General features: G+C 34.3%; 1 protein-coding gene across 1 annotated transcript in view; it reads right to left on the bottom strand.

Annotated features, from left to right (window-relative positions):
- The window catches only part of LOC129228617 (uncharacterized), a 62,198-nt gene extending 49,526 nt beyond the window's left edge, over nt 1–12,672 (bottom strand). The window contains exons 1-2 of the mRNA XM_054863299.1: nt 12,591–12,672; nt 10,180–10,353 (exon numbers count right to left, since the gene is read on the bottom strand). The gene's annotated coding sequence lies outside the window, so the exon portion shown is untranslated. The remainder of the gene's footprint in view (nt 1–10,179; nt 10,354–12,590) is intronic.
- Nucleotides 12,673–22,419: the final 9,747 nt, after the last annotated feature.

The following is a 22,419-nucleotide window of genomic DNA, read 5'->3' as shown; positions in this document are numbered from 1 at the left end:
AATGTGATTGTGCTCAATTTATAGGCTAACATACATCTCCAAAAGCTGACATCCCTGAAAACTAATAGCTGCGTCCATTTCCGCCGGTAAACCGGATGTTTACCTTTCCATCGCATCGGTTGTCAGATAGCACCTTACTCTCTCGGTTGATTAGTTTTTAGTTATTTATCAATTCAAAACAATAGAAAAAAACACAACCAAAGTTCGATGAGGTCATGGTAGAGTCCACTTTGCTGAATGGTTCAGAGACACGGACTCTGAGTGCTCGAGATAGAAGCACACTAAAAAATACTCGTAATTTCAACTTGTTTTTCCCGTAGATTTGACGGTTTAAACCCGTTTCGTTGAAAAACGGTTTTTTCCCGCTCTACGCTTCAGCTATGAACGGTTTAAAACCGTAAATTTGTCCTTGTATGGTAAAAGACCGTTATGTTGACGGGTTTTCTCCGCAACTTTTACGGTTTTGCACAACCAACCCAGCTGCCGGTAAAAAACCGTAAATTTTACGGGGGGTTTTTTTTTTACAGTGCAGTATCCATTCAGCAGAGATGCGGTGAACGCGATCTTTAAAAAGCAGCTGGACAAATTATGAAATGAAGATACAAAAAGACAAAAAGGTACCTTCTGTGAAAAAAAAAACAACTATAGCATTCATTGAAAAAACCTTATTCTTCATATGACAGGAGGGACACTATTTGTAGTTGGGGCAAACCTAAAATGGCAGCACTGTGAAGGTTTTGCAAATCGTAATGGCAACATTACGACGCTGCGAAGGTAGGTTTGCCCCCCAAAGAGCAACCGAAACCTTTAAATACAGAAATTACAACTCAGAAACGGAGGCAGGCCAAAGAAGCCATGACACGTTTTTAGCACAACCATTGTAAAAAATAAAAACGATCTATTTATATATTCACATGTTGTGTGTTAGAAAGAGACAAAACTGAAAAAAATAAGTGCTCATTCTATGAGCAAAAAAAAAAAAAATTTTTTTTTTTCTTTATTAAAGGAAGGTTTGAAGACACGGCATGCGTTATTAATAAATGTCAAAACTCCAACGACGAATTTTATCAAATGCTCAATGGTCTGCAACATCTTAAGAGAAAAATCCAGTTATTTACGAAAGTAGTACTGTCTTGTACATTCTTGAACAGGTTGGTATTGCCATCTTCAGTTAACACATCAACAGCACTTGTGTAGTTCTAAATGCAAATAAAATAATGGACAAGTATCTTAGGTATTATATAATTGTAATCGATTTCTTAATTGAGCATTTATTTTTTTGACGCTAATCTCGGTTTTATTTAACCATCGCGCATGCGCAAACGATTTCAATTTTGATTCTGACGGATTTTTTTCGTTCAAAGTAATTTAATAATGTTACTGGATTTTATGTAGTAATACGAGCTATCATTTAAAATTATTTTTAAGGCGCTTTTGTCTTCAAGTTAGAGAAATTTTGTTCTTTCCAATACAATTCAAAAAAGGAAATAGCTTTTCGTTCAAATAAAATGAAAAAAAAAAAAAACCTTTTTGCATAAAAAAATAAAATAAGAAATCACAACTTCAAAAAGCACAAATTGCAGATTACTGCAGACACGTGTTTTTCGTTACAAGGAAAGCCTTTTGCAATCCGCTTGTGGGTGAAAAGACATCCGACAAAAGCTAATTTCTTTTGCATTGAAAAAAGAGTTCCTTGTAACGCCGAAACATGTGTCTGTAGTAATCTGCAATTTGCGCTATTTGACGTTGTTATTTCCTATTTCATTAAATAAACTATTTTCATTTAAACTAAATGAATCAACAGAAATCATTAGTTAGTTCCATGTCGGTTTCAAGGGCAACAAAATCTCTATCACAACCCTTTCAATCAAGAGCGCTCTACACTTCTGTCTTCGTTGTTTATTAGATTTTGAGATTTTCAACAGAAAGCCTGTGTTACCGAACATAACAGTCAATAAAAAAGCTTCAAATGCCATCATCGATAAAATCATGGGTGGTTTTTGAAGCTTTTACTTCGATGATCGATTCGACTTAATTTAATAAACACGCCCCGAGTTTTCGATCGCCCGCGCTTCTTGATAGGTTGCTACTTCGTTCATCCTTAAAAGTAACACTTAGGTACTATCCCAGAGAACACCTAAGTTGCGAACGGTGAGGTGTCAGTATAAGGCTTTATCATATACTAGTGGTACCCGCACGGTTTTGCCCGTAGTAGAAAATTAAAAGGTAATTTAGTTCGCCTGTATATTTACAAATAATGGATGATGAATTTCTCGTCAATTTGCTATGTTAATTTGCTCATCCATGTTATGGTAGTTTGCTCGTCCACGTTATGGTAATTTGCTCGTTCATCTTATGATAATTTACTCGTCTATGGTATGATAATTTGCTCAATAAAATGTTCTTAAAATTTGAATAGAAAAAGAACAAAACCGAATTTTCGAAAAATCGTTTCGAGATGCTCACTCCTATGCTAAGAATTAATTTTGTGCCAAATTTCATGAAAATCGGCAAAACGGTATAGGCGCGTAACAGACAGAGATCCAGAGACACAGACTTTCAGCTTCATTATTAGTAAAGATAAAGCTTAAGATTGTACACTTAATTCCAGCATTTCATCTGAGAGTTAAATAAGTTTCTAAATTATTTTTATTAGCTTGCGTCAGGGAGTTGGCGAGGGATTCGCTAGGTACATTTGAGGTGATTAGTTCAACTTTTTGCCATTGCTCCGGATACAATTTCCTTCATTGTGCTGTAAGTTATTTCCTGTACTATCTGTTATGTGTTACGTGGAATAAAAAGTAAAACGGGGGTCCCCTGACGTTGTTTTACGTATTTTCATTAATCTGTTGCCACTCACCCGGATACATAATGGGTTCTTTCGCAACGTATGGCTATCTTCGAGTGCTTTTTAATTGGAGTAAGATTCAGCAGCACTAATTTTCTGCCACATTGAACTTAATTAATTCTCTAAGCCTTTGTGTATTTCAGACGAAATAATTTCTAAAAAAAAAAACAATTATATTCGTCATACAAACCAATTTATTTTGCTTCTCTTGATCTTGTTGCAGGAACTCTTCCACCTCGTTTTCATTCGAAAATCTGAAGACGCCATCTGGGGTGAAATAGATCATTTTGTAATCCTCACTAGCGTCTACCTGAAAGTGTATTACTCTCTTTAAACTCTCGTACATTTAAGCATTCTTAAGGTTGCTATTTTTCAGAAAAATCAACATGGTCATTACATATTTTTAAATGAAAAAGAATAAATGAAAAAAATTTTGCCTCAGATATTCGGTGAAAAATGCATTATGGATGCAAATTTCTGGCATAAAATGCATTAAAAGCATTTGTCTAATTTTTAGCACGAAATGATGGAAACGAGGATTGTTTTAGTTATTTCTAAAAATATTCTCAAAAAATTGTAGTTGAGTCAAAGAGTTCTGTTCCAAAAACAAATCGGTAGTATTTCGTTTTAAAATGACGTCATAGCTCCTCTTTTTGCGGAATTTGTATGTGGAGATGGTTTGAGGAAGGAGCAATGACGTCTTATATATTAATGACGTCACAGCTATCATATGGTAGTGAGGATGTCATAATTCGAACGGCCAATCGGAAACCACTATTCTACTACATACGTACGCACGTAGACACGGTCTAATTTTCATAGCATAGGTAATTTATTAATTTATTAATATTATACGTACAGGATTTACTTATGGGTAATATACAAAACGCAAGTCTCAAACTTTCTGTAAAGCAAATGCCATTTCATTAAATCTGTAATTTTTTAAAGCTATTTTTCATTTAATTATTAATTTTAGTGCGTGCAGCTTTGTTAGCAGTTACTATTGTTCCTTTAAATAATTATATTGATTCAAATTGCACTTTCACATAAAATAGAACAAGAAACTGTCTATAAAACCACTGACCATCCACTTAAGTCAGGAAAATAATGAAACACTTGTTTGTTAGCATTAACTAAAGATGTTATTAATAGCTTTATAAATGTATACTGTATGTTTTAAATACCTTTCTAAACTCAGAGAGTAAACGATAGCGAAACATCACTCGATCGGGATAGAGTTGGTTATTCCAATGACTTGATCTAAACTCGCACACTGTACTAAACATGCCTACGACACTGTAGGCGTGGTTCTCTATTTTCTCATCCTAAATTTTAAAAAAATACAAAAATTGAGACACTTTGCACAGATAAATTTTGTACAGAAATAAGATTCTTCTTTTGACTGTTATGTTAAAGTTAACCTGTCCCAGAATTACGTAAAGCTTGTTTAATTAATTACTTTAAATTGTTTCATCGTCAATCCCTTGGCTTTCAGTTCTTGAAAAATGTCATCTCCTACTTCAATGTTGACACCAATACAGTTCAATCTCTGTAAAAAATAGAAGTTAAATGAATTGTGGTTTCAAGCTGCCTAAGCAACTATTAAAATAATTAAAGTTTTAAGATTTCAAAAGCGTATTTCTCAATCTCGCACAGATAGCCATTAACATTAGTTCGCAGCAACACCTTCTCCTCATATTGTTTGAGGACATTAATTCAAGAAACAGTTTAATTACGCATTTAGCAAATTTCAGTATAGATAAAACTATTGTTTCGTCAATGGTGAATAAACTGCAAATGAAATTCTTTTACCTCTTTTGGTTAAAGATGCATAAGATTTTTGAAATGTTTTTGCTAAACCAAAGAATAATAATTTAGTTCATAATAATTAATCCTTTATAATTCAGTTCACAATAAAATCCTTGCTATTGTTTGATCTATTTTCAAGTGTTGGAATAAGTTTCTTTTGATCAACTATAGTACCAGCAGGCACAAATTAGCAGCTTACGTAATGGCTCTTCGTAGCTTTCACAATGCTGCCATGTTAGCTTTCTCATAGTTAAGATTAAATTATATTTGCTTGGACTTATAATAGATTCAACCCTTTTTGCGGGAGTGACCCCGTGGAGGAAAAAGTCACAGCTCTGTCTGCACCATTTAAAACTTCAGGGGGGTATTTTTAAGAGTTTTTCTGCTTTTTGGGGCGAGTTGCATTTTAGAAATCCCGCAGCATTTAGGAGGAAGAGATGTGCCATCCCTCTCGGGGGTGGGAACCCCTGCTTTCTGTACTGTAAAACTACTGCTATTTCTAACAATTAACTACTTCAATAAATTGAATTTAAAAATAAAACTACTTTTTTTTTGCTATAACCAAGCTGTAGGTACAACACTCATCTGAAAAATGCAAAGAAATGACCTCAGGCGTGACCAGCGACAAAAAGATCGCAAGGTATAGAAATGATCCCTGTGATTTCCCATACATTGGATTTTAGTTTCTTTTTCGAAAATTCTTCTTTTAGGCTTTACCAGGCAAAATCAGGTTAAAGTAAGTATTAGGATAACATGTTAAACAGTCGTACTCAATGCATGCATTTCTCTTACCTCTGCCCATTATACTTAAACGTAAAACAGAGTTCAATTGTACATGCAGTTGGACTCCCAAATGCACGTTTCGAGCATAGAAAAAGATGTCAAACATCTTGCATAAATAATAGCATTTTGCATACCATTCCAATCAAAACTAAATCTACGTAAAATTCTTTTAAAAATTAGTTTTGTTGCAATTATACTTAACTATTAAAAAAATTAGTGTCATCACATCTTGAAGTACAATCCAAACTAAAGTTCAGTTTGCACAATCAGTAAAAACTAAACTTCAGTTCGTAACAATTCATATAGTGAAAATAAAATAAAAAAAAACATTAAATTATTTAACACCTAAAATTATAATGTTTAAAGAGAAACTATACAGGATGTTAAAAAATTAATGACTTGATTTGAAATGCCTATATATTATGAAAACTATTGCAAATAGACATTTCAGATAAATTTTATATTGCATGGATAATAATAAAAAAATTACATTCAAATTAAAGGTGATAAATATGTCCACCTTTGGATGAACGGTATATGTCTACACGGTAGTTGAATTTGTCCCAAACTTTTGCAAGCATCTCTACATCGACTGCTTCCACTGCTGCTGGTTATGCGTGTTTTCAGTTCGGCTAATGTATCTGGAAGGGGAGGCGCATAAACGCGGTCTTTAACAAACCCCCACAAGAAGAAATCGCACACTGTGAGGTGCGGTGATCTCGGAGGCCATTGATGTGTAACTGAATCGTCCGGTCCCGAGCAACCGTGCCAGAGCTACTTGTCGGCAACTCCGTGAAACTCGAGACCCCCCCCCCCCCTTTCTAACGATGTAGAGAAACCTAAGCTCTATTCTCCTTCCCGCCTATTATTCCTATAGAGAGCGCTGCAAGCGCTTATTGAATTAAGTAAGTAGATTATGAAAAAAAAATAGTGGCAACACTGAGAGAGTTTTAGAGATGGAATAGAATTCGAAACACGAGCGCAAGCTTCGTGGAAGCGAGTAATTCGCTGTTTGGAATAAATGATTTGGTTTTAGCACCATTATGTAAATATGTACATAGTCTTCAATAAAGATGTTAAGTTTTCTTCGAGTCATGATAATCTGAATCTATCACTAAACCACCGGATTGAAAAGAATTCCATTTTTTCCCACAAACGATACCTTATGCGGTGAAACGGATTAAAGTCTAAATAGTTATGATTTTTGAAATCGGGTCATTCTTTTTGAAACACCCTGTACTATGCACAAGGTCCTTGAAATCGCGAAGATGATATTAAAAACTTTTAAAACGAGTTAACATAGGAAATTTTGCTCTCAATGTTGGATGAATCATTTCTTTTACATACTACAGACAAAATTATAGTGCTAGATATACAATCAAATCTTTAAACTTATGAACGAAAATGATGTCTGACTCGATGTAAGAGAATGTCTAATCTGAAACATGGGGGAACTGATGTGCAATTCAGCACTGTCATTCACTATTTACCCCTTACCGGGAGAACTGCGACCTTGTTAATACTAATGGCGGTATTACGTTTAATTCCATCTGAAATTTATCAGTTTAAGTATTCAGCATTCGAAAGCTGGAGATAGAACGGTGCTAATGACGGTTATTAGCAAATATTTGAATACTCAAGCACAGTTCACAAGCTCAAAGGATCACATGAAGTTGAAATTTAGTTTATAGTAAGTTGTGAACTCAGTACTGTGCTGCACTACAAAAGTTCTAACGTATAGTAAGCAGAAGAGTAATGACATCTCCGTTATTGTCATAACAAATCAAGCATTCTGTGAAATAAGAGCTGTTATTAGTTTTGAAGCTGTGTAATCGGAATGTGATAAATCTCATAGAGATATTATAAATGGTTCGGCAAGTCGTATTATGTTATTGGCATAGTTAAAGCTGAAAACCGAATATCAAATTTTATTATTCAACGCATAACTTGATGCATATACGTATAATTTTAATTTGGTTTAAAAGAAATATACGCTTATAAAAAATGCAGATAACTGCATAAATCCAAAACTATAGAGAGTGTCTTAAAATATTTGAGGATTATTAAAATAAATACTTCGAGGTAATTTTGGGATTCTTTTCTTTTCAAATGTTGTTCCATAATACCCTCTTCTCCTATGCTTGTCTTCATTAATATTTTGATCGATGTATTATAATAAAGGATTAACGATTGTAGTGCATTCACAATCGTTGCGACAACAATTTTGTACGACTTTTTCAGAGGTGCAGCAAGGAGGGTTCGGGAGGTTAAAACCAAATACAAATCTTTCATTTTAAGCATGACTGTTGTTCCTAGTATCGATTCATATAAGAACTGCTAAGAACCCCTACATCAGCTAAGATTTTTTTAAGTACTTATTTATGAGCACTATTTGGATGCCTCATTTGCCAAATCGATTAACTCCATAAAAGAAAAGGTCGAGAAAAGTTATGAAGAAGATTGTATTTTACATAGGAGTAAATGGCCAGAAATATACTGAACCAAAACTTTAATATAAATTCACATGCTATGCATTGATTAAACACTATTAAAACAGAAATGATGATTTTTTTAAAAAGTGGAGTTAATCGATTTGGCAACTGAAGCATCAATTTAATACTCCATGCAGTAGTATAGTTGTACTTTTCATTTCTGTTTAAGTTTTTTTTGTTTTTAGTTGACAATGACAACATATCTCTTAACCTAAAAACTACGATCAACATTTGCCCAGCATAAAAACTTGAAAATACGTCAGATTGATTTGAAAATGTAAAAAACAGCTAAAAGTAAGACTCTAAACAAGAAAAACACAAGAAAAAACCTGGAATTCTTGGCAACGGATAAAGAGAGATATTGCAGACTCAATTTATCAGGGTTCAGTTACATGGCTTTTATTAGGAACTAGTATTACCCGTACGGCTTTGCCCGTAATAGAAAAATTAAAGGTCTTTTGGTTCGCCTGTATATTTACAAATAATGTGTGGTGAATTTTCTCGCCAGTTGGCTTGTACCCATGTTACGGTTCCACGTTATGATAACTTCGTATCTCGCCAATTGGCTTGTGCCCATGTTACGGTTTTACGTTATGATAATTTCGTAATTTACTCGTCCATCTTATGATACTTTTGCTCTTAAAATTGGAATAGAAAAAGAACCACATCGAATTTTCGAAAAATCGCTTCGAGGTGCACACCCCCATGCTGCAAACTAACTTTGTACCAAATTTCATGAAAATCGGCCGAACGGTCAAGGCGCTATGCGCGTCACAGAGATCCAGACATCCAGACATTCTCCTGACAGAGAGACTTTCAGCTTTATTATTAGTAAAGATAAAGAAAATGAAGAGGAACTGTGAAAGTTGTAGCAGGTTTAGAAAAAGTTGACAAAATTGCATTTACTTCTTACCCATTTTGTTAAATTTGTTATAAAGTTAACAGAATTTGTTGTTGTAGAATGAATGAGCTGAGATTTTCAGAGATAGCTGCTGATGTGAGAGGAGAAGGAGCTAACGTTGAAGTACGGAACGCATCAGAAAGTTTTGAAAGTGGTCGACAATTTAGGATCCATTGTTTTACGAACGGTATTCGGTTCGTAAAATTATTCAAACACTAAAACTAATGAAAATACGATCGTTCTCTGTCGACAATATCCGAGACAATAACTAGATATGCACAAATTTGTTTTAAAAAAATAATAATTTTCTATTGCAAAACAAATGTGCGACCCAAACTTCTTTTTTTTAATGTATTTTTCTTTCAAATAAATAGTTTTTCATGTGAACACACGTCTTTCGTTGACACTAGTTAGTTCTACAATGATTTTAAATAGGGAAAACCACTTTGGGCCAAAGTAACCCAAACGCAAGGGTAACATTGGCTCAAATAAAAAGCAACAATGAAGGGTAAAAATACTTGGGTAAAAACTGATCACTATTCAAAATTTAAAGTAAGAGATCTCAAGCTATGTGAAATAAGTTTCCACAACTTTGAAATACGAATAGTTACAAAGTTATTGAGAAAAGATGGGAATAATTCCAAAATCTGGGCCAAAGATTTTTTTTTAAGTAATAAAAAATATTAATGAGTGGTTAATTAAATTAGCCAATGACGTGAGTCTAAGACGAACTTTTCGTTGCTGTCAAAACAGCAGTGAATATGCCTTTAGTAGGACGTCAATTGCAAAGAAATGGTATAATAAGGAAGAACTCGTGATATATACGTGTCAAAGTAGAAAAGGCAAATCTGCATTGCCATGTTTGAGAACTTTTTTTTTTCTTTAACTTCAACGAAAGTTTTCCTTTTTATTTATTTATTCTTTTTCCTCGGAAATAATTGTGTGTAATACACATTACAGATTACACATTACAGATTGAACATTGGATAGTTAAAAAAAGGTGGGGGGAGAGAAAGCGAGTAAAAACGCATGGTTTTTGAATGCTCTGGTTAACTATACGTTCCGTTAATCGGAGCTCTCCTGCATAGTCAAAAAACTATTAATTGACTTCACCATATAACTTTAGGTTTTACCAAGCTGACAGAGCTCTTACAGAACACTGAAACATTTTTGTTGAAGTGAAACGTTCTACTTACGTAACACTATTTAAAAAACACAACAATGTTGCAATTAAAAGGGGAATCGAAGCAACGTTTTGTTGCAGATGTCAGGTCTATAAAACATGAAATAAAACACCTTTTCGACGGAAAAAAATCTCATAAAAACAAACAACATAAGCAACATACATATTTCAAATATTCCAAAATCACCCATTCGGATCCAGTTAAGTGTGGAAGAGGAACACCTTTATCCTTTACCACTCCTATTCTGTACCCGAGTTCAGAGACTTTAATCTCAACATCCGCAAGTCTACCCAGGAGCTTTATAGAAGGCTCTTCATCAGCTGTCGTGTACCAACCCTATGGAAACAAGGAAGACAAATAAATACAAGCTAAGCTTGAAACGGTATAGTACGGCTCTGATGGCAAGACGCATGACCTAGAGAGAGTTTGTTTATTCTCAAGTTTATTTTTTCTAGGAAGTAAAAAGGGAATTGTTCCCAGGGGCGGACTGGGTCCCGTCCACTTGGCCTACAAAGAGCGCAAAGAAAAGTGCAAAAAAAAAAGGTGCAATAAGAAAATAATAAATTTAAAAAAAAATATATTAAAAAAAACGATGGTTAAGGTGTTTACGAGTTTAAAGAAAATGAGAAAAAAAAACGAAGGGAATCGCAGTGGTTTGTGAGCGAAAAAAAAAGGGAAATTGCACTAAAATATTAAATAAGAAAATAGTTTAAAAAAAAATTAATTTGAATTCTGACATTTTGAATTTAAATTATGTATTTCGCAATCACGAGTTGCGACAGGGCCCTACTCATTGGCGTTATTGTTTCCAGAAACGGCTCCTGTCCTCCCAAGCTTGCTCCTCCTCCAGGGCGGTTACGTGTGTATAGTTGTGTGTGTGTGCATAGGCGCGCGTGCATGCATGTGTAGGCTTGTGTGTGTGCGGAGACCTGTGTGTATGCACGTAGGCGTGTGTGTATTTGTGAGTGTGTATGTGTGTGAGCATGTGTGTGTACAGTACACGGACGCCTCCAACCAGGAAAAGCGGATTCCGACGCGCCTGCAGAGGCCGGTGGGCGGTGGTGCTGCACAGGCCCCTGGTCCAAGCTGAAAAAGGAACCACAACGCCAAGGACGGTCTAGTGAGAACAATAAGCAATCGTGATTGCTCAAAAAAACTTTTTTTTTTATAAAAAAAAAAAGGTGTTCAGGCCTGAAGGCGCATAGGTGGGAGAGCGCTCGGGCCAGTCCGCCCCTGATTGTTCCATTGTCTCTCATAAATGCATCTTAAAATCGCAAGAAATTTTCGTCGTATTTGACGACATGTGTCCATGAAAAATGTGCCAATCAAACTTTTCATCAAATTGACGAACATCTCATGAGATACGAGCATGAGCTTTTTTCTGACTCAGCGATGAAAGAATCGTCGGAAATGACGAAATTCGTTTAACGATTGAAAGATCCTCGAAAGTGAGCGATTCATTTTTTAGAGTCCTCAAGGTCAATAAAGATCGAAGTACGGTATTGGCGAACTCTGTCAGAAATAAATCGTTCACTTCAGTGATTTTTCTACTGTAGGAAAAATTTCGACATTTATGACGATTCCTTTCTCGCTGACTCAGTAACTCAAGCTGACGTATCTCGAAATTCTCTTCAATTTGTAGAGGCGTGGGCACGGGGGCCACCATGTGTACAGTGGTACCCCCATAGCACATAGAAACAAGTGTTACATATTATGAAACTAGCAAACTTTTCGCTCTTTTAGGTTCATTAATTTCATTCTCCGTGCGGTTTACAATACTTTTTTACTCTTAATTTCTGAGCATTTTCTCTCATAATAGGTTTGTTTCCTTCAGTCAAAATTATTACTTTTAGTCAGCGAAATCGGTAGAATAAGCAAAACGAATAACATAGACCAAGAAAATACTTTCATTTTCCCAACATTTAATTTTTAAGAAAAATTAATGTCTGTTTTTAAAACCGAAATGTTTCTTAACGATAATTGTTAGTTAAAAGAAATATTCATTTAGTGAAGCTTGGCAGTGTCCTCAAACTTTGTTCTGGTAACCCTAGCGATTTACTCACTTGTGATGTCAGCAACAAAAATGAAAACAACGGCTGAATGTCGTTTAAGGTTATTTTTTAAGACAGAAAATAAGTCAAAATTAAGAAGAAAAGTAATTTAACCAATGTTTTTAACCATGCTCTTTCAGAAAAAAATATTTTTGAAAAAATGGGAAACAACCTAACTTCTGAATATTTTCGTGGGAGTAGGAGCATTTCTAAGCGTAATGTAAACTTCTCAGTGGTAGAGTGGTTGCTCATTTCTGACGTTACGTGCCTATGTATATTTGTTTACTTGCAGCAGTTTTCACGAAACTATTTCGCCAAACCCGACTAAACTTTCATGAGATTTTAGCATGCGTTTTCGAGAGTGAAGCAAACCGACTTTCCTTACCCAAATTTTAAAAAATTGAATCTTTTAAGCCTTTGTGTTTTTTTTTTTTTTTTTTTTTTTTAGAATTCAGGCTTTTAGAGTCAAACTATATCCGCAAACTATAATTTAAAAAACTTTTTTACGAAATTCAAACTTACTCTTAACGGATGATTCAAATAGTTCTTTCTTTTGAGCGCCACAAAGCTCCCAGGCTCGTTCGTTACGAACGAGATCTGCTTCATATCTAAACAAAGCATTTTTTTTAAAGAAATGTTTAACTTTATCGTGCATTCAATTGTTAGCAAATAATTTGATTGGTACAAAGGAAGAAATAATTTGATTTTATTTTGAGCTAATTCAGAAAAAAAATTTCTTCATTCATTTGTTTATTTATTTACTTTTTGCTATCATTATTATAATTTTTGTTTATTTATTCATTTATTTCAATGTTAAAACTTAATCCAAATCTATACCGTATTTTCTCAAAAATAAGAAGCGGTCTTATATTAAATTTTGCCGTAAAAGATTCTCTAAAATTGGTTGCCGCAGGGAGAAGCGAGGGGTGCCACGAAGTATAGTATTAACATATTCATACCACAGTTGACTCTCGATAACTCGAAACCTTATGTATCAAATATTCCTTTATCTCAAAATTTTCATTCAGGCCCAAAATAATTTAATTTTTTCAATGCTTAGTTGTCTCTATATCTCTAATGTACTCTTTTTAAGTTGAATTTTTTCCGAAAGTTTAACTTTTATTTTATGCGCGAAAATGCAAGAAAAAAAGTTTTTTCCTCCTTTAACTCATTGCTTTATGTAGCAGTTTGTATAAGGGGGGGGGATTTATTTACAATAGTGCTCCTTAATGCACACGGTGTTGCAAGGTTGAGCGAAAAGTAGCCTATAAGGTTACTTTATGCCATGGCTGACGATACGCAAATTTCCATTGCTAGCTGATCTTTGAGAGTATTATCTTTGCTGATGTGGAGTGTTTGGAAATGAAATATTTCCTGAATATTGAGGAAAATGTAACTACGTGTGAATCTTCGTTCTACGGATCGATTGCGCTAGCTGCTAGTGGAGAGTCGGCTCGTGCAGATTTTTCTGCACGAGCCGACTCTCCATGAGCAGACTATGGGAAATTTTACTCACTTCGAGAAATTTTTACCTCCTCCCACTAATCCGCTAGTATCAGATTTTTCAAATTCGTTACTACAGTACCTGGAAAATTCTAAACATGAGCATGAGTTTAAATGCGTTCACAAACTTGAGGACGTTTTAAGATGCGATAGAAAAAATGTAAGCAGTCAAAAATAACTTCTTTTTTTGGAAGTATCTCGATAAAATGTCTTCCCTCTGACGATATATAATTTTGTGTACTAATAATTAATTATATCTAAACAATAAGCGTTATCGTCTTGCACTATTCCTGGAGAGAAAAAAAATATTATTGGAATGGCTGGGAAAGGAAAAACTCCAACTACCGATTAGTCGGTTCTTTGAGACTTCGAATTATCGAGAGTTGACTGTATGTAAAATAGATGTAGGAGGGTGCCGAGAGAAAATTAGAAAATTGTAATTCTTCAAGGGGGGGAGAGAAAATTATAACTCTCCAAACTTTTCCGAAGAAAAGTTTGGAAACCCATGCTCTAATAAGCTGTAAGGTTTGCTTTTAGAGGATGGCTTTTTTTTTTTCTTTTTAAAGCACAATAGCATAACAATACTGCCATTGGTAGGTAAAGGGTAGTAACTACAATTTTTTCCTTTTTCCAGTTTCTTGTATTTATATCATCTACTGTACGTTAGCTTTATTGTACAAGTTTAATTATTTGATTTCTGCGAAAAAAAAGAGTGAAAAATGCGTCTAATTTCAACATTTCCCTACCGTTAATATTGAATCTAAATCGCGTTTCTTCAAACATCTTGAAAACTCGTTTCTGCAGAAGCCACCGTTTACCTGATGTCCATGGCAAAATATTATTTTTTCATGCTCCATAATTCTTCAATAACAGTTTTGTGAACAATCAACCACTTTGTTCTTTACTGAGCAATCCATTTACAGATGTTATGGTCCAATTCAGGAAATAATTGGTAGCTCACCTGATCCTTACGCAAGCCTTTTGATTTGTCCCTTGCCATCTTGTTGACTGAGGTTACTTTACACTGCTTGCCATTTTTCTGAGCATTCTTAGATTCAATTTCTTGCGAAAAGATGTAGGTTTTCACTCCTAGAGTGTTCCGTAATACCTTTCTTGCACCCGATGGAGTAGGTCCTTCTTTTTGCACTCCTTTTATCTCAGCATCAAAATCTGTTATTTTTAAAACTGCAGCAAGCACATCCGTTACTGTGTTTGAATTGCAAATATAGCCGCTTTGGCGACTAGTTGTACATATTTATTGCATCTGTTGTTGGTCAGTCAGGAGTAACGCTCGCCAGTCCCGGATCTAGGGGAGAGCAAGCCAAGGCCCTTGCCCCGGACGGCAACTTTTGCGGGGTGGTAAATTCACCCTATTTTTGTGGTTTTTCACTTTACGTTGAAACTGGATATAAAATCTTGACGAAAGATGGGTAAGGGCGGCAATTTCAAGATTTTTCCGGGGCTTAGAAAAGAAGTAGATTCAGCACTGATACTCCCATCTTGTTGAAGGTTGACAAGACACTTATTTGCTGTTGCATCAGAGGGGATTCTCTGGAACTACATCATTAACTAAGGCTTATTTTATGAGTAGAGCTTATACTTAGTTTAGTTCGAAAAATCATGGCAGGGCTTTTTTTTTTTTTTTTTTTTTTGATTTTATTAGATCTTACTTTCAGGGAAACAGTCAGTTGAGTTAGGGAAAACCAAAGGGATATAAGTGGCAAAATTAAAAATTTGGTGATAACCAGTACAAATGGTAGATGAACTTCTCCTCTGTTTTGGGGTAAGAGATAGCACTAGTAGCTCTGAAGGGTGTTGTTATACAGCATGATTTTAAAAAAACTTTTCAATGAATGCCTAGACCTTATCTTTAAACGCGTTTCACTCAAAACTTGTAAATGTTTCCTTACATCCCTTTGCTTCTCACTGCCTCAATTGTAAAAATGAAGAAAAAGAAAGAATGAGAATAAATTTAATACCTTCATAATATTGTTGTTCGTATATATTTGTTTTGGAAAAGCCATTGAACTCTTCATAAAACCGAGCAATGATTGGTTCCTCCATGTAAATAACGTTCGGTAATCTATGTCGAAAAAAATATAAACTATATTTTAATGAATAGAATTAAACTTCAAGTGCTGACTCTTTTAAATACATTGCAGCAGGAAGAAAAAGACAGCTATAGTTTGGGCAAACCTAAACTGATAGCATTGTGAAGCCTACGCAGATCCCAATTGCAGCATTACGACGCTACCAGGTTAGGTTTGCCCCAACTGTAGAGTGATAGTAAACTGCATGCAAGGGAAAAAAACCATCGCAATGAAAAAGTTTGGGTTAAACTTCGGCAGTAAATAGGCTTACTTGAATAATTTAAGTAGCACACAGTTTTGAAGAACAAACGCTGATAAAACAGAAACAGAAACACATTCAAGTTACGTTTTTGAAGAATTCTCAACTTTATTTTTTTGAAACAAACACTCGAATTGATCAACAATTATTCTCATAGCATTAGTTCTAATTTATGTGCAAAATACCGAGGAACTCTGCAGTTTCGGAATATCAGCTGATTTAGAAGCCCAAGATACTTTATTTAAATCTTGAAGAGTTCTTGCTTAAGCAAGTGATTAACACATTTAAAGATATTGATTTCTTACAGGTTCGTTTTTTACTAAGTAGAAGAGAGTCGGGCAAGCTAAAGTAGCGGGACTTATTAAAATGGCGAAATTTTTATTGTTTTTAGCGACACCTATCTGGTAATATTTTAAATACGTAGTACCACATGTGGTGTATTGCAGCCAAAAAAAAGTTACTCTCTGAAAATCAAAGCATATGATAACACGAGCAATTTTCAAAAATTGACAAAAATTTTCTTGTAAGTCAAAAATCATTTTCGTTATTATGAAATGATTAAGTTATTATTGATATTTCAAACTTTAATCAAAGCGTATTAATTTCGTTGCAGTATTTAATAACTTAATATTAAGCTTTATTTTATTTTTAATGTTTTTTACAATTAATCCAGTGCACGCGAGACCAAGTCAAATAGTTGATTTCGTTTATTAACCGTTCCTTTCGTTATTCAATCATTTATTTCATCATCACTCAAGCATTGGTTTATTAATTAATTAATTTACATTCTTTCATTTATTAATTCATTTAATTATTCATTCATGGCTTTACATTCTTATTCCTTCTCAATTTTTTCAGTCATTTATTTATTTCTTCTTATGATACTTTATTTATTTATTCGTTTAGAGTTTCATTATATATTCAATTATTCATTCATTCTTTTATTTACTCATTCATTTCAAGAAAAATATTTATAACAATCAAATGAAAAACATTCTATTCAATTATTTTAAAAAAAAAGACTTTTTATTGGATAATATTTTTGTTTTTCATTTTGCCACAGGAAAAAAAAAACTATTAACTTTGAAAAAAAAAAAGGTATAAATGTAATACGAAAAGAATAATGGTTCAGTGCAAGTTTTGTTTAAAATATATTATATTTTCTTCATATAATGTAAATTTCAAAACAAGGTTGCATTTCGTACCTTTTGAAAATCGAAATTTATTTTAACTATTTCACTTTGCCCGCGTTCCCCTACAAGTACTACTCTTTTTTCGGTCTTCCTTTAAAAAGGATAATTCTGGAACAGTTACCAGGGCATTGATGACTTGTAACAAGATACTGTCCACCGAAAAATATTGCCTCACTTTTAAACTGAACCTCGCAGTAGTCAAACGTGAGAAAATACTCACTGCAATTTCATGTATATGGAATCAGCCAGAGTCTTCTTAAACTTTTTCATTTCAACTGGATCCCACCAAGAAACTGGAGGAATAATTTTTTTCTTGTAATAAATCCTGCGCAACTTTTCTTCATCTCCTACCAGAAAAACAAATAAATAAGGACCTCAAAAATTCACAAATAGTACGGTCCCGAAAAAAAACCTCGAAAAACTAATTCCCTTAATTCTTCAGTCATCAATATGTACGAAAAGTATAAAAATGTACAGTTGGGTATTAATGTAGGTCTTCTTTGAATTTGTTGAAATAAAAGCTTGATGAGCTCTGATATTTGCAACAAAATGAGCCTATTGGAAATAGATGAAATTTGTTGACATCAACTTTTTAAGTATCTGTGTTACTTTCACTTATTTTGTTTTTCTTCTAATGATTCTTCGCCGTCTTGCGACCTTTCAAGATGCGATGGGATGTACGCAAAAGCGATATAATTTCGATTTAACATTCTTTTATTGGCAGTCGCAAGTCTAAGTTTTACTAAAGAATCATTTCGGTTACGTTGTTTATACTTACTTGGAATATATACGAATCCTTTCTTCTTCGCAATCATTTTGGGTGGGGCAAAAAAATCTAGTCGAAAGACACCTCCAACCACATAGTATTTTTTCGCATCTAATATCTCAATTTCCGGTTCACCCTGAAAACCTAAAATGTAAACAAAAATAGTTGGATTAATTTCATACAACCCTTAACAAACCTAGCAGAATTTATTGCGATTTTGAATAGAAATGAATCAAAGATTCAAATTCTATTGAATTAAAGTAAAACCTGAAAAGTTGACCATCTGTGCAAGTTGACCACCTTTCTTAAATGACAGCTTGTGTCAGGTGCAGAATTAGTGCTGGATCACAGTGTTGCCAGATGGTCAAATCCAGATTTCCCCAATTTCCTTCCAACTTTTCCCCAAAAAGCAATATTTTCTATCAAAATTCCTCAAATTCAAAAATTATTTTTCCACTAATATTTTCTTAAAATGAATCGACTTCCTTTAATATTTTTGTCTCTTGAAAAAATATTTTTTTCCCAAATAGCCAAATTTTCTTATAAAATTCCCCAACTTTTTTTTCTTCCCATTTTCGCTTTTTTTTTTTGTCTTCTTTATCTTTATCTTTCTTTATCTTTATCTTTACTAATAATAAAGCTGAAAGTCTCTCTGTCTGTCAGGATCTCTGTGATGCGCATAGTGCCTAGACCGTTCCGCCGATTTTCATGAAATTTGGCACAAAATTAGTTTGTAGCATAGGGGTGTGAACCTCGAAGCGATTTTTCGAAAAATCGATTTTGTTCTTTTTCTATTCCAATTTTAAGAACATTTTTCCGAGCAAAATTATCATACGATGGACGAGTAAATTACCAAGCTATCATAACGTGGAACCGTAACGTGGGCAAGCCAATTGGCGAGAAATTCATCATGAATTATTTGTAAATATACAGGGAAACCAAAACACCTTTTAATTTTCTACTGCGGGCAAAGCCGTGCGGGTGCCGCTGTTCATAAATACAAGCGCCTGACTGAAAGATAAGAAATAGCCAAATGTTTATTTTTCTACTTGCATTTACTGCTCTGCTTCTGTATGTACATTTAAACTATGATTTTTGTATATATTTATCCAAGAACATTCTTCATCACACTTATTTATACCTGTTTCACGTATCAACTAGTTACTCACGCAGAACATTAATGCGAATTCCGTAGCATAATATTCCACATAATACGAAATGCGAATTCCATAACGTTGAGCAAAGCTAAATCAACGCTATTTGATACAAACAATGTAACTATTACTTCTCGTCGTGAATCTAAACACGAAAAAAATTCTTTTTTCCCCGAGGTTCTTTCTTTCCCCAGGTTTTTCCCAAGAAAAAAAATTTTCCCGAAAAAAATCCCCTCAAAACTCATTTCCCCAAAATTTCCCCAGAGAGCACCAGATTTCCCCAAAATGGGGAAATTTTCCCCAATCTGGCAACACTGCTGGATCATATATAGCAACCTCAATAAATTGACCACTAAAGTACTGCACCACAGGTAGTCAACTTACACAGGTTTCACGGTACCAACTTTTAATTCTGAGTCCATACGAATCGTGCTCAGTGGTGGATTTAAAAATATAGAGGCCCGTCGCAGTTTATCTTTAAGCTGCCCCTTGTCTATCATAGAATTACGTAAAATACTTAACATGTACGTTTTTGAATCCCCTTCAGGACCCCTATGGTCGTGAGGGCCAAGTCGGAATTGCTACAAGACGAAGACGTTTTCTCTGTCGCCTCCTAGCGCCACGACTGTTGCCATCCGCAAATATTTTCGTGATTTTTAAGGAATTCATATTTGTGGCAGTGAGAAGCAAAGGAATGTAAGTGACAAAATTAAAAATTTGGAGATAACTAGTACAAGTAGTAGGGGAACCTCCCCTCTGTCTTTGGGTAAGAGATAGTGGTAGTAGCCCTGGTAGGTGCTGCTATAAAGCATGATTTAGAAAACAAATTCAATGGAAGCCTGTTTAGGATGTTATCTTTAAACGCGTTTTACTCGAAACTTGAAAAATGTGCACTTAAATCCCTTTACTTCTCACTGCCTCATTTGGTCTCTGTCGCAAAGCGTCAGAGTCAAAGAGAATCTCCACAAACCATCATTAATCTTACTGCAACATGCCTCCGTGGTGTCGAAAGCTTATTCATTGGTTATCGATTATTTCATCATTAAAAATTATGTTTGCGTAATTAAATAACAGAATGCCATGATTTTTCATTGCGCTGCGCAATAGAATGAGTTAGGGCAGAAATCAGCCTAACAACGAGGAACTTTCCGTAATTACCTCGCGCTGCTGTTATAACTTGAAAAATTTGTTCTGTCACAGTGTTTTCGTTTTTTTTTTTTTTTTTTTGAGCAATCACGATTGCTTATTGTTCTCACTTGACAGTCCTTGATGTTCCGGTTCCTTTTTCAGCTTGGACCAGGCCTGCAGCACCACCGTCCACCGGCGGCGGCGCGGCTGGTCCTGAGCACTGTCCCCTGAAATCCACTTTTGCTGAGCGGTGGCGTCCATGTCCCAAACACACGAACGCCTACACACACACGAACGCCTACACACACACGAACGCCTACACACACACACGCGAACGCCTACACACACACACGAACGCCTACACACACCACACACACACGAACACCTACACGCACACGCACGTACACAACACTCACTCACACACATGCATACATACACTTACGCACCTACGCACCCACACACATGCGCCTACACAAACACACACGCTCGTGATTGCGAAAAACATAATTTGAATTCAAGATGCCAAAAATTCAAATTAATTTTTTTTTTTTTAAACCTAGTGACACATTAATTTAGAGCTACGATATTCAACTTGTGGTCCTCAGGACTTTGCGGGAGCCTCTGCGAACGCAGTCTAAGAACTTGATAATTCATGAACTAATTTTTGTTTAGGAACACAAAAAGAAGTCTTATTTTTTTAACACGCTTTTATTAGCTTCACCTGTATGTATGTATGTATGTATCTTGTAATGGAATTTTGCAGCTCAAATTTCGCCCACTTCCTGTGATCGAATTCTTTTGAAATTTGGCACGCGACCTCAGACCCGATGACAATGCACTATTCTATAATCGAATTAATTAATTAACTCTTTTAATTGTTAGTTTCCTTCAATTTTAATCAATATTTTGGCATAAATCCAACAATGTGAAAAAGGAAAAATTTTAAAAAATACATTAAAAAATGCTCGCAAAAATTATTTAAAAATATCTACAAAAACCTTTAATTTTTCTACTCCAGACAAAATTTGTTCCAATGTTCCAAAGTAATTAGAACATGAAATATAATTGTTTTTAACAAATTTCATGCCAAAATTTTGGTGAGCCTTCAATTGAAAATTTATTGCTGATCAGACCATTGTTGAACAAAACTTTTATTCAAATGCATCTCAATTTTTCAAAGTAATGTAGGTATGATTTTTGCACACATACATCGATGACTGAGATGGATTAGCTGGATTATTTAATTACTACACTGGCAATTTATCAGCGAAGTTGAATGTTTTTAGAGCTCGGCTATTACACTTTAAGGGGTACAGTTGCTCTTTTAGGAGTTCGAGAGACCACGTTTTGAATGCCACCCGAGACCTTTAGTCGCTTTTTTTTGGGGCAAATTTCATGAATATAAAAGATTTTGAACAATGTTGAAATGAATATTTTTTCGTAAAACAAGTTAAACTAAAAATAAAAAAATAAAATAATAGTTTAAAAAACTAAAAAAACACGTTTTCGTAGCAAAATGAACTAAAAAGTGAAAAATAATCTTTGGATGATAGTAGTGGACCAATCACTTAATTTTAATGTAATACAAAAAGCGTGGGGGGGGGGGGGGTTTCTTATTAGTTGTCTTGAATTTCTTCCATTTGTTGTACACGCAAAAAATGTAAATAGACAGCACCCCACGGTTTTTTGTATTACATTAAAATTAAATGATTGGTCAACTACTATCATCCAAAGATTATTTTTCACTTTTTAGTTCATTTTGCTACGAAAACGTGTTTTTTTAGTTTTTTAAACTATTATTTTATTCTTTTCGAAATCAATTGCAGTTTAGTTTCGCACAAAATAGAAAATGAAAAATAAAATAAAATAAACAAATAAAAATGCTGATAGGGTCAGTTGAACAAAAAACAAAATTTAGCTTCCATCCTGTCAAAAATATAAAGCTCCGTTTTAAAAAGAAGTCAGTTGACATAAAAACAACGTAATTGAGTTTCTTTTATTAGTCAGGTAGAGCTCCTTTGAAACAAATTCAATACATTTTTAGAAGAAAAGCTTTCAATAAAAAAGTAATAAAACCGATTCAAGTTTTTAAAAAAGGCGAGTACTCATGTTTTTGGTGTTGGTCATTAATAACGTTTTTATTTTGCTCCTAACCTTAAAAAGATATTTGTGCTTATTAAAAAAAATCAAGTCTATATGAAACAAATTTTATAAAAGAAGAACAATAACAGTAGAAATTAATTTTTGCGGACATCAAA

The sequence above is a fragment of the Uloborus diversus genome, chromosome 8 (assembly GCF_026930045.1).
Source record: "Uloborus diversus isolate 005 chromosome 8, Udiv.v.3.1, whole genome shotgun sequence".
Classification (NCBI taxonomy): domain Eukaryota; kingdom Metazoa; phylum Arthropoda; class Arachnida; order Araneae; family Uloboridae; genus Uloborus; species Uloborus diversus.
This window is presented reverse-complemented; position numbering and strand designations above follow the sequence as displayed.